The sequence below is a fragment of the Sycon ciliatum genome, chromosome 4 (genome assembly GCF_964019385.1).
Source record: "Sycon ciliatum chromosome 4, ocSycCili1.1, whole genome shotgun sequence".
NCBI lineage: Eukaryota > Metazoa > Porifera > Calcarea > Leucosolenida > Sycettidae > Sycon > Sycon ciliatum.
In genome coordinates this window covers 23,115,601-23,126,709 of record NC_088646.1, presented here as the reverse complement: position 1 = coordinate 23,126,709, position 11,109 = coordinate 23,115,601, and positions in this window count along the sequence as shown.

Sequence of the window (11,109 nt, the reverse complement as noted above, 5' to 3'; positions counted from 1 at the left end):
TGGCCAGAGAAATCCAACCTCATGAATAAAGACAGCAGCGCCGCGTTGGACTGAGTGAGTGCACAGCTACAACACAGATAAGACCTAGCCGGCCTGCGGAGTGTCACTGACTGTGTCAACCTGTCGCCATGGCTCGATCGAGCTGTAGTGTAGAGTACATGTAGGCTTAGCAACTGCAAGGCGCATCCTGCGTTCAGTAGAACATTTACGGGTTCAATGTCTTCCTTGTTCCGCGATCCGCCGTCCGATCCTTTCCGCTTTATGCCTTATGGAAGTCGGACGGTGCGCTCCGTGTCCGGGAACTGTGTTGCAAATAATTGTCGACTCGCAGTGCATTCAGCCGCGTCCAAAGCATGCCTGTGCAGTCTCCAATCTCTCCATGGAATACATGTACACGTAGTTACAGGATGACCACACCGATGCACAGACGTCTAGACCTGGGCCCGTCGATCAACGTCCTTGCCCTTGGCTACACCACTGCGACTCGTGAGTCGTGACGAATTCCTCCAAAAAGGTTATAAAATAATTGGTAACCATAACTACATTTATCACTCCCTTAGTATTGACTCACATAGATTTTTGCCATACCTAAGCAGTCAAAAATTCGTGCATATTTCACTCCTTGGCTTAGTTAGGGCTATATTGACTGCTTATATTTGACTGCTTAGGGGTTGCGCAGGTGCCTACAGTCCATTCAGAAAAAAATGAACTTCTAGCTTTTGGCCATAAATGGGTCAAACGTTGAGTTTTTTTAGAATTTTTTTCTGCAATCCCATATGGAATCCTCTTCCAATTATGTTTCTGAAGTTTTTTTGTCCAAAAAGCAAGCCATAGCAAGAATAGGATTTCGGCCAGGTTTTGCCCCAAAAGCACTGAATTGGGAAAAAACCATCAAAATCCAGGCCGTTTGACCCCGCCTGCAACAGTGCATTCTGCGGTTCGAACCCCAGTTCAGGCACCCTTTTTGGACCCTTTTTCAAATTTCAAAGTTCGCAGCACTGCACTGTGTACGATGAAATCACGAAAAATCGCCAAATACGGGAGCTCGCCAGAGCCAGGACCCATTTTTTTATGAATGGACTGTAGTGCAGCATTGTCACTGCATGAGTAGGCCGTGGTGCAACGGTTGTGCAATCATAAAACGGGATTCATGAGGTTATCGTTCTGGAATTTGAAATACGGACTGTTTGTCGTGATAAATCTAATATTGACTTCGTACTTGGTCAGTATAGGAAATAAAAACCTCGTAAAAGACCTCGGCTTCGCCTCGGTCTTTTACTCGGCTTTTATTTCCTATATTGACCTCGTACTCAGTCAATATTAGATACGTAACTAACTAACTAACTAGCATGATCTGAGGGCATCATCAGGGATGAGGAGAAGGAGTGGACACAGAGGCTAATATGTATCTAATATTGGCTGAGTACAGTACGCATGGTACGAGGTCAACAGGAAATAAAAGCCGAGTAAAAGACCGAGGCGACGCCTCGGTCTTTTACGAGGTTTTTTATTTCCTATACTGACCAAGTACGAAGACGACTAGCCACGCAAGGCCTGTGTTCAATCCCTGCAAAGGAGTCAAATGTACACTGTCAATATAGCCCTAAGGAGTGAAATATGCAGGAATATTTGACTGCTTAGGTAGCAAACTGGGATGCGAAATTGCGAATCGCATCGCGGTTCGCTACGCTCTCTGAGACTGAGGTGCGAAGCAACTAACTATTACCGTACTGGCAATATATGTTGCCGCAGTGAGGCCATGAAGCGTTACATTGGCACATGTTTGCTGCACGCAGGGCGTTACATGCAAAGTCGCACAGGAGCCGTTACACAGGTTTCTATATTGCCGCAGTCCTTTTTTTGCTATTGCCGCATCACTTTTTTGCTATTGCCGCATCATTTTTTTTGCTTTTGCCGCATCATTTTTTCTTTTCATCCACATTGAAGGCACAGAATTTCAGTTGCTATCCAACTGTTACAAACCCGACGGCAAAGGGCGACAACGATATCAATAGAAGACTGTATATTTTAACTATCAGCGTGATCTGTTCACAAAAAGATCATCAGAAGGAAAGTGGCATAGGGGAAGAGCGCTTCCTCCAAAAACTACTGTCACTCACACAGTTAATGAGTGTACAACATATTACTCTTCTTCGCAAAACGACCTCGGGAAAGAAGAAACCATTGAGATCGCCAACCACTGAATGATGCGCCTTCGAGTGTCAGGACTTCCTGCTGCGTCCAGTTTTGAACTTTTCACCACGCGGTACACGTGCTTTCACAGTTTTCAGCCTTTTTTGCAGTGCAAACTGCAATGAAAAGATCGCCGCACCCCGCCGGACGAGCGTTACGAACTTGACGAAAATTTGTCGCACTAGCCTGGTCGCGCGTTACGCCGCACCCCCCTGCGTTACGCGTTACGCGGCAACATTATATTGCCAGTACGGTACTACTTCACTGTCTTCAGAAACTACTTGGCGTGTGCAGAAAACTGCGATGCATGTTGATTTTTCACTGTACCCTATGGCCTATGCCTATGGTGCACATAACAGTGTGCATGCCAGGTGCGTTTCTTAGGGATGAAATAGATGCACGAAACTTACTTCGAAAGTGCTGAGCTATGTATCGTGTCGCCAAGTTAGTTAGGGTTGCAACTAAGGTGTTACAGTGTACTTGTGGTCTAAGTTTGCACTCAGAGACTCTGATCAGTTCTGCAGAAGGATAATGAGTCTGTTGCTATTTCTTTCCGTTTGGGGGAACACCGCCCCATGCTGTGTGAAACATCGTGTTCTTCCACAAAGAACTGTGGGCAACAGACTACATAACATGTTCTGCGGGTGATATTCTACCAGGGAGTCGTGAAAGCCCCTGGTGACAACTATGGAGACAAAAAAATAATAATGGTTTGCGGATAGTAATGGGCGAATGACTTGTTATAACCACCTCAACAGTCGCTTTCTTCTTCTCCTCCTCCTGAGTCCTGTGCTTCAGATACGAGTGTGTGCCGTATCATATGCAGCACTCCAACTTACTTCCAAGTCTTCACCGCAACATCCCGCAAAGTATCCGGATTTTTGTACACTCAGCTTGCCAGGCCAGTTCTCATGGACCATTGAAGACTACAATTACAACAACCGAAGTAACGTTATAAAGGTGTTCCTCTTCCTGGCGTCGGGATTCGTGCTCGGACCATTCAAGCATGCTCAGCATGTACCCGTCAGCGGCTGCTTCCCTGAGGATAAGAAGAGGATTTCCTTGTTCCGTCACGCTCTCTTCGCTCCTGTACATACTAAGTTACCGACTCGACTACCCACCCATACCCTACCTTTACGAGCCTGGTCGTCTACCCTCGATACAGAATGCATGCCATTTGATCAGTGCCAAGAGTTCATAATCCGAGATGCGAGGTGCAACCTTAAAATTTTGGTACCAGTCCGCAACAGCTCCGTTGATTATAAAATATAAATGCATGGCCGGCGTGACATGGAGATTGTAATACAGTTGCTGGATAGAAGTAGGGGCTCGCGGAGGACTTTCGCCATTGCCCTCACCTCAAAGAGGTCACAATGCGAATCCGGTGCATAGTGGACCGCTTGACTGGGAACCGTTGCACTGGCATACCATTTACTGTAGGTATGCTGCTATTCGGACGGATGTCACATCTATGGATGCAAATGGCAATTATCTGGTATGACCGGAATGAAATCAGGTCTCCACAGTCCGAGTCGGTCTCAGACCTGCTCTGCAGAGGTGGCTGTTAAGGGGGGACGGGAGGTTCGCTGGCCATATTGCAGTGCCCGTTATAAATTCGCTTGAATCTCAGCACTCAAACATCAGAATTCCTTCAAATTTTCAGTATATGTTCCTTGACATCCACTGACGACATTGCAACCAAGAACTGTGGAAAGTATACTGGTATCATGGAGAAATGCAGGAAAGCAATTTTGGAAAAAATGCGATAGCCGGGCATGATTTCTGCGCAGTTTTTCTCAAACACGGTCACTTGAAGATAAACACATAACACTGCAAAATGATCAGGTACCAAGGGGCTAGGGCTGTTGCCTAAGCACAATGCGATTACAGTTCCCATGGTGTGCCACTGCAGCCTTGAAATAACAATGCACGTGCGCAAGATAACTTGACTGAAGTTCAAGGTCCATTATTTTGTTTCTAACAGAAGATCTTGTGTCCTAAGAAGGCAACGGATCTAGAATGGACCGTACAGAACCAGAAAATATATACTTTTACATACAAGATATGTACAGCATTTCTAAAAAACTGCGCGGAGTGCCCATAATACCCCTAAAATCAGTGAAAAATGCACCTAAAAATTACATAAAAAGGACTGATAGTGGAGTGCTACTGAAATATTTTCACATATCTGACCTGAAGTTGCCATTCAGAAACCACCTTTGTCATATGTAGTGCCCTCTTTCTCAATAGTGGTCTCCTCCCAGCCTTTCCTCTGCCTCCTTCTCCTTTTCCTGCTCTCCTTTTCCAGTGCTGATGACTTGCGGAGGGACTTCTTCACACGCCATTGGTCTTCTAGCTCAAGCGCTGCCTTCGTGTGATTGCCATCAATGCATCCACACTCTTTCAGCACACTGAGCAAGGTGATAGCGCCGTTGTTGAAGTTGAGCACTGCCAAACTACTTGCCAGCTGAACGGTGTCGACGGAGCAGAAGCCTTCCTTCGGACGCATTCTCCAAATGACGTTGTTGAACGACTCGTTCGCATTCTGCGTTGCACCCATCTGGCAGCGCTCCAGCAGACTTCGTTCGGACAGCTGCATGTAGATGGGCTTCACGACTTCGAACACAGCCTTTGGGAGAGGGTTCTTATGAGGCCTCCGCGTGTGCCCACAGACCGCTGCCAAATATCGCACGCAGCTTCACTCTCCATACCGGGTGCAGATGCCGCTGTGTTTATGCTGCACTTGTGATTATCCAGCCAGGTTGAAAAGGCTTCCTCCGTGATTGCACCACTTCGCTTCTTCTCAGTCCAGATCTTACATTCGTGACAGTATCGACCCTTCACTGTGATGTCCAGTACACGGCCGCTCTGGAAGGAGATGCACGCGAACACACCATACAGCGACGAATATCCCCTGCGCATCCAAGTGCCGTCGAACGTCACTGCGACGTGGGTGGAATCTGTCATGGCACGCAACTCAGCTGCGGATTGAACCATGTCAGTTTCAGCTAGCTTTACGGCTGCAGCAAGGACAACTTCCTGGTGGCTGCGGTACGCTTTCTCCGTTACAGGAGCAGGAAAATTCATTACGCCGCAAAACTTTCGGAGTCCACCATGGCCACGTCCAATGCATCGCATCGCCAGTACAGATCGTCAATTCAGATCATAGCTCCTGCAAATTTTCTTGCTCAGAGACGTACTTCCACTGTGTCCACACAAAGCGCATTGAAGTCGCAGGGTCGATCCAAGTCCAGTGTCATGACAGTTACTGACGATCATGTCTCCCTTCGTGCACTTCCTACAGACAGTAAATTGATCCATCAGTTCCTGGAGACACTGTAAATCCACGATCTTGTAGCCAGAGACAGACTCCTCAACATCAGGATAGAATGCATCATCATCATACTCCTGGCAGCTATCACTGGACGACTCGTCTGAATCACTGTCACTCGAGCACACAAGCTCAGATTCAAATTCCATGACCATAATTATCACTAAGCCATTTTGGCCTCGACGAAATCTTCCGAGAGGAAGCGCTCTGCGCCGCTTCAACGGTGCCTTCTTCCACAACTGGTACAGAGCTTGACTGCTTTGGGGCGTAGTATCTCCCTTTCTTCCTCCTATGGCCACTTCCAGAGCTGCTGGTGCTTCTCTTTCGGTTCCCCATGTAAAATAATTTAATTGTTCACTTTCACGATCACAAACAAAAAAACAAAGATTTTTTCCTTCGCGTGGGCGTCGTGGCGCTGCAGAACGTCATACGCGATCAAGGAAGCACGTGGCAGCTCTCCATGACTACAAAAACAGAAGCCAGGGTCGCTTACCTGGCGAAGTTGAATCAAAAACGCTTGATTTTGGACTAAACCAAAGTCACAAAATTAGGCAATTGTAAACATTTGAGTATTTACATTTGAAATTTATCTCGACATACTTTAGCTCATAACTCCACTTCTACTAAACCGATTACGCTCAAATTTGAAATTCTGGCGCTTCAAATATCCTAAGACAAGATTCCATAGCAAAAAGTTCAAAACTCAGAAATTCATTTTTTGACCCTCTGAACCTCCCGTCCCCCCTTAACCGGTAGGTAGTGGTGTCTTTTAAAATATCATTGCTTCCTTCCTTCCCGGTGCAACTACATGGTTGTCCTGTATGTGTGTTCGCGCGCGTGCGTGCGTGTCTGTGCGTGTCTGTGCGTGTGTGCAGGCATCAGAAGTCCATTTCCTGCCAGTGCAATGAAATTATATTTTCCGTACTGCACAGGTGCCAAGCGGGTCATTTGCGTGCACTCTCAGACTCCTGTAGCTCGTCGGCAGGCTATACAATCATGTACATGTACCAACCTTTTCTACATGACATTGTACTTCAGTCTCCGCTTCATCTCCTTCTGCAACGGTTTGTGCTCACTTTTTGGTAGTCACAATGATGCAGCTGCTTTCAAGTCACTCCGTAGGTCTATGGCCGGCATGTGCTCCACAGGATACAGGCTGAGGCTACTTTAAAAATAGTGCATGTGCTAGAGAGATAAACATCAAACAATACATGTATCCGTGCTACCTACATGATGATGATGTAATTGTACATGTGCATGTACAATGTAGTTGCTTTTACCAATTTTGGGGATTCTTTGTCTTCGCTGGCGCACTCAGTGAACGCACATGATGTGCAGTGTGCAAAGTGTCCTTATGGCTTTATGACATGTAGTGTACGGTTTTCATGCTCATCTCGGATTCTCCATGCCATGGCATGGGTGTAGAGTTTGCTGCCTGCTAGCAGCAATGTTGATTCCTTTCTGCTCTCGAATCCTGTAACACGATGCAGTACGCCAGTATAGGCTGTCAACGAGGTTACGTAGACGATGCGTTTCCTGAGGAAGCGATGCAAAATTTCATGTTCTGTATTCCTACACTCTACAGCAAGCTAGTACATGTGCTTGCCATAATCGGAGACACTCTTAAATATCAAAGTCTCCCCTTCTTTCCATGTGCATGTACATGTTGTTTGGCTTTATTTAGAGTGGAGTTCCAAAACAGGCCTAAACCTAATGACAATGGCCCCACTGATCATTAAGAGAAAAGAAAAAACATAATGTACTGAAGTACTTATAAAGTCATAAACCACAATGCTGTTGTTAGGTAACATCAACCATTGTAGATCTACATGTCTTCCAAGTGATGCAGAGAGGGTAACCGCCATGCACGCGGATATAGTGCCACGCACAAGCCCAGGGCACGGCGATAAGCAATGTCCACAGTACTATCACAGCATCAGTTCATGTAGCAGTGGAAGATCCAACACTAGACGTCGATTATACCGACACTGTACACGATTGGCGATCGTGGCCAAGCAATGTGGAAGTGTCGTTGTATCGACATAATTAGTAAGTCTAAAGCGCGGCCTGATGGAAAGCGGTGCGGGACCGCAGAACCCGATACTGTCCGCCTGACTACATGGCTTGCGTTGCGATTGCCTTTGCCATTGCGAGAACTGATGCCGTCCAGTGATGAGTGCACCTAACCGTCCTTTCCCAAGTAAAATGGTTTGCAGAGAATTAATACTTGTTGAAGCACATCAGACGTCTGGTAGATCTACCCAAGACTGGACAGCCATGTACTTGGAAGTCAGCCCATGATTGGTTTAATATCATTATGTATGGCTCATAATCAAAGGTGCAAGGATCCTCGATCATGTGCACAAGCCACAACGTCGATCCAAATATCGGCCGACTGGCATCACACGCAGGGTAAACACTATTGTCGAAACTATTAATTTCAGTAAAGTAGCGCAGATTAATTAGCCTCTGCGCTGCTTCCAGAGCCAGAGGCACTGGACAAAGCACCCGAGTGTTTATGGACCAATTTGGACAAGAAACCAATGATCCTCCCATGCAATTACCCTCCCGCAATCATGCGTGGGATTGCCTTGGAAAGGGGGATAGCGAAGGTCACTGGCATTGTACGGTCAGCACACCGCGAACGGACTGTCGAGCTGTGGATGAACACAGACAGTGCGTGCTAGCAGTGCAACACTTGGCCTTCCAGCCTCTCTAACTCTGGTCTGGACTCTCTGTACACTCTGTCTTTGCAGAACCTGCACCACAGAACACAGTCAGGACGAGCACATGTACATAATACATGTAAATGTACAACAGTGCTGGGTATACCGGTAGGCATGTCAGGCCAGGCAGTCAGCATAAAAATAATGCACTAAATTTAATCTAATTACCAACAACAACCGACTCTGAGACAAATATGGTGTCTCACCAAGTGCATGTATTCTGCATGTCGTGGGGCAGCAGGAAGGAATGCCCATGCCAGTACCAACGACACTCACGGTGTTACTGTTAGACATTATTATTTACAGATGATATGGCCATGGTCACGTGCAAATACGTTTACTTCAAGAGCACTTAACGCCACTGACGGAAATGATCGCCACTAGCGCCCCCTAGCGGTTACTGGCCGTCAGCTGGGACAAGGGACAACGTGGAGCGGCAAGGCACCGGCTAACTACCTCCTTAGCTAACTCAACACCTTCGCCACGCACACACCCTTGCAGTTATCATGACACGAGCGAGTGTGTGCGTAAGGAAGATTGCGAGGTGATTGGGAACAGAGCTAGAGGTGGAAGAGAGTTACCTTTGTGTGGTCTACTGTTATACGTACATGCTGCTCCGCGTAAGCTGTAAAGGTGTGTGTTCGTACAAGGGATTCGACCTCAGCGGTGCACAGACGGTCAATTTTTACTGCAAATATAAAAGATGGCGGCTGTGCCATGATATCTCACTCACTGCCACGCACCATGATATCTCACTCACTGCCACGCACACTGCCAAGTGCTACCACCACGGAGAGTGTATTGGAAGCGTGGACAGTGGACATACTACATAGGCATCAACACGTTGCGCCTTTACAATCTCATACCCGGAAGACAGCTCTAAGAGACAGCCATAGACGCACGAGAGGCAGACAGAATATCGCATAGCAATTAGAACGCTCCTGGCCTGTTCTCTGGCTTCCAGCAGCCGCGACAGAATACAAGGAATCGGTTTTCCGTCTTCCGCCGCACACGACCCGGCCCCAGTTTTCACACATGCTTTAGCCCTGAGCGGTGAGCGTGTAGATAAAGAGGCAATCCGTGTCATGTACACCATCATGTTCACAAAATGGTCGTGTACGAATACGTTGACTTATGTTCCCTCCGCTGCGCGCGCGACTGCCGAATCGTGTTCGGGGCACAATTCGGTAGTGGAACTCGCTGTTGTGCACTACATGAAACTGTGTGAATACTCCAGCACATGATTGAAACTTACTATTGTCTTAAACTCTAGTGTTTGACTGTTCTGCCTGGGACCACCGCACCAATGACAGTTGTTATGTGATTAGGCTGTTGAGAGACCCCATTGCTCTTGATACCACGTGGGGAGGTTAGACACCCCCAAAAAACAGCACGGTTCTGTTGTCATGCGTTCGTGCATCATGTATTGGGTAAACCTAAACTAAAACCACTAAATGCTACTACTAGAAACTTCGAGCTATTCGTGTTGCCCAAAATGAGGTATGTAGCCTCGGTCGTTTCATTGAGCAATGCAAAGGAAATCGCGTCCTTGCAACCTTTCCCTGGCAAGGTCGTACAATGCAACACAATCACAATTTCTAAGTGAGCTGTTGTTTGTAATGGCGGAAATGTGCCTTGCTGCCGCTTATCCATGGCTATAATGCTTGAGAGGGTCAACACAGGACAAAATCGGCCTAAGGCTCCACGCCGGAACCACTGCATGCACGGTCGATCTGTTTATTACACACATGTACCTGATTGTGCCTACGCAGCACTACTTTGTAGGGCAGAGTCATTATGTAGAGTGGGGCAGGCAGGAGGAAGAGGGTCAGAAAGGTCTACACTACCACCCCTTTGTTCATCTTCGAATTACATGTACAAGCATTCAAATTTTAGGTGCCAGAACGGTCTGAGAGGTGGGAACAGTGTGTCGCCTGAGTGAAGGATCGCACAAATGAGGGCTCGGTCGTAACGGGCATCCAAATCCCTGTCGCGACCATGCTCTTTGGCAGACTGTGGGTATGCGCACAATCCATGCAGATAATAATAATCTTGCCCACTACACTACAGTACATGTACTCAATCTTCGCTTGTCCGCTCCATCTCTACTCTACTAGTAGGCACTTCAGGCGATTTTTTCAAAACGAGAAATACGCGTATTTCTTTTTTGTATCTGATTCAGATAGGTTTAGGAAGACTCCACAGAAAATTTGAAGCAAAAAGAATAACTTAGCACAGAGATATAGCCACCCAAAGTCGGAGAATTGAATAACGGCATTTTCAGTATTTCGACGGCACCAGCAGCATATCAGAAATTGGCAGAACTTGCTTCAGTGTCTATAGTGGCAAAATACCAGGCTCGCTGGAAGCAGGTCAAAATAACCAGATGAATGCAGAAACAGCATGGTTTGGAAAAACTTCGGATTTTTCATCCGTCCGGCAGCTCCGACGAAGATATCGGGTGTGGTCACCATGGCAACTCCATAGCAACAGCATAGCAACTCCATCGCAACAGCATGAAAACAGTGCAGAGAAGCCTTCGGAAAAGCATAAGATGAGACTTTGAGGTAAGATAAAGTAACTACAATAATTCAGTGCCAGAAAACATTGTTGCTACATGTACAGTACTGACTTGGTGATGAGTACGGAAGAACAATGAGCCGAAGACTGAGCAAACTAGAATTTACCGGGTATTTGACGGAAAGAAATGACAAACTATTACAATAGAACATCGTCTGCAAATTTTTGGGACTACTGAAACTTCAGCAACTCCAGCATGAGCCGGAGATTTTGTGCATAGAGTGTGTGCTGGATTCTTGGTATAATATCACCGTCAATGCTTTTCTTGGTCGCTGGAAG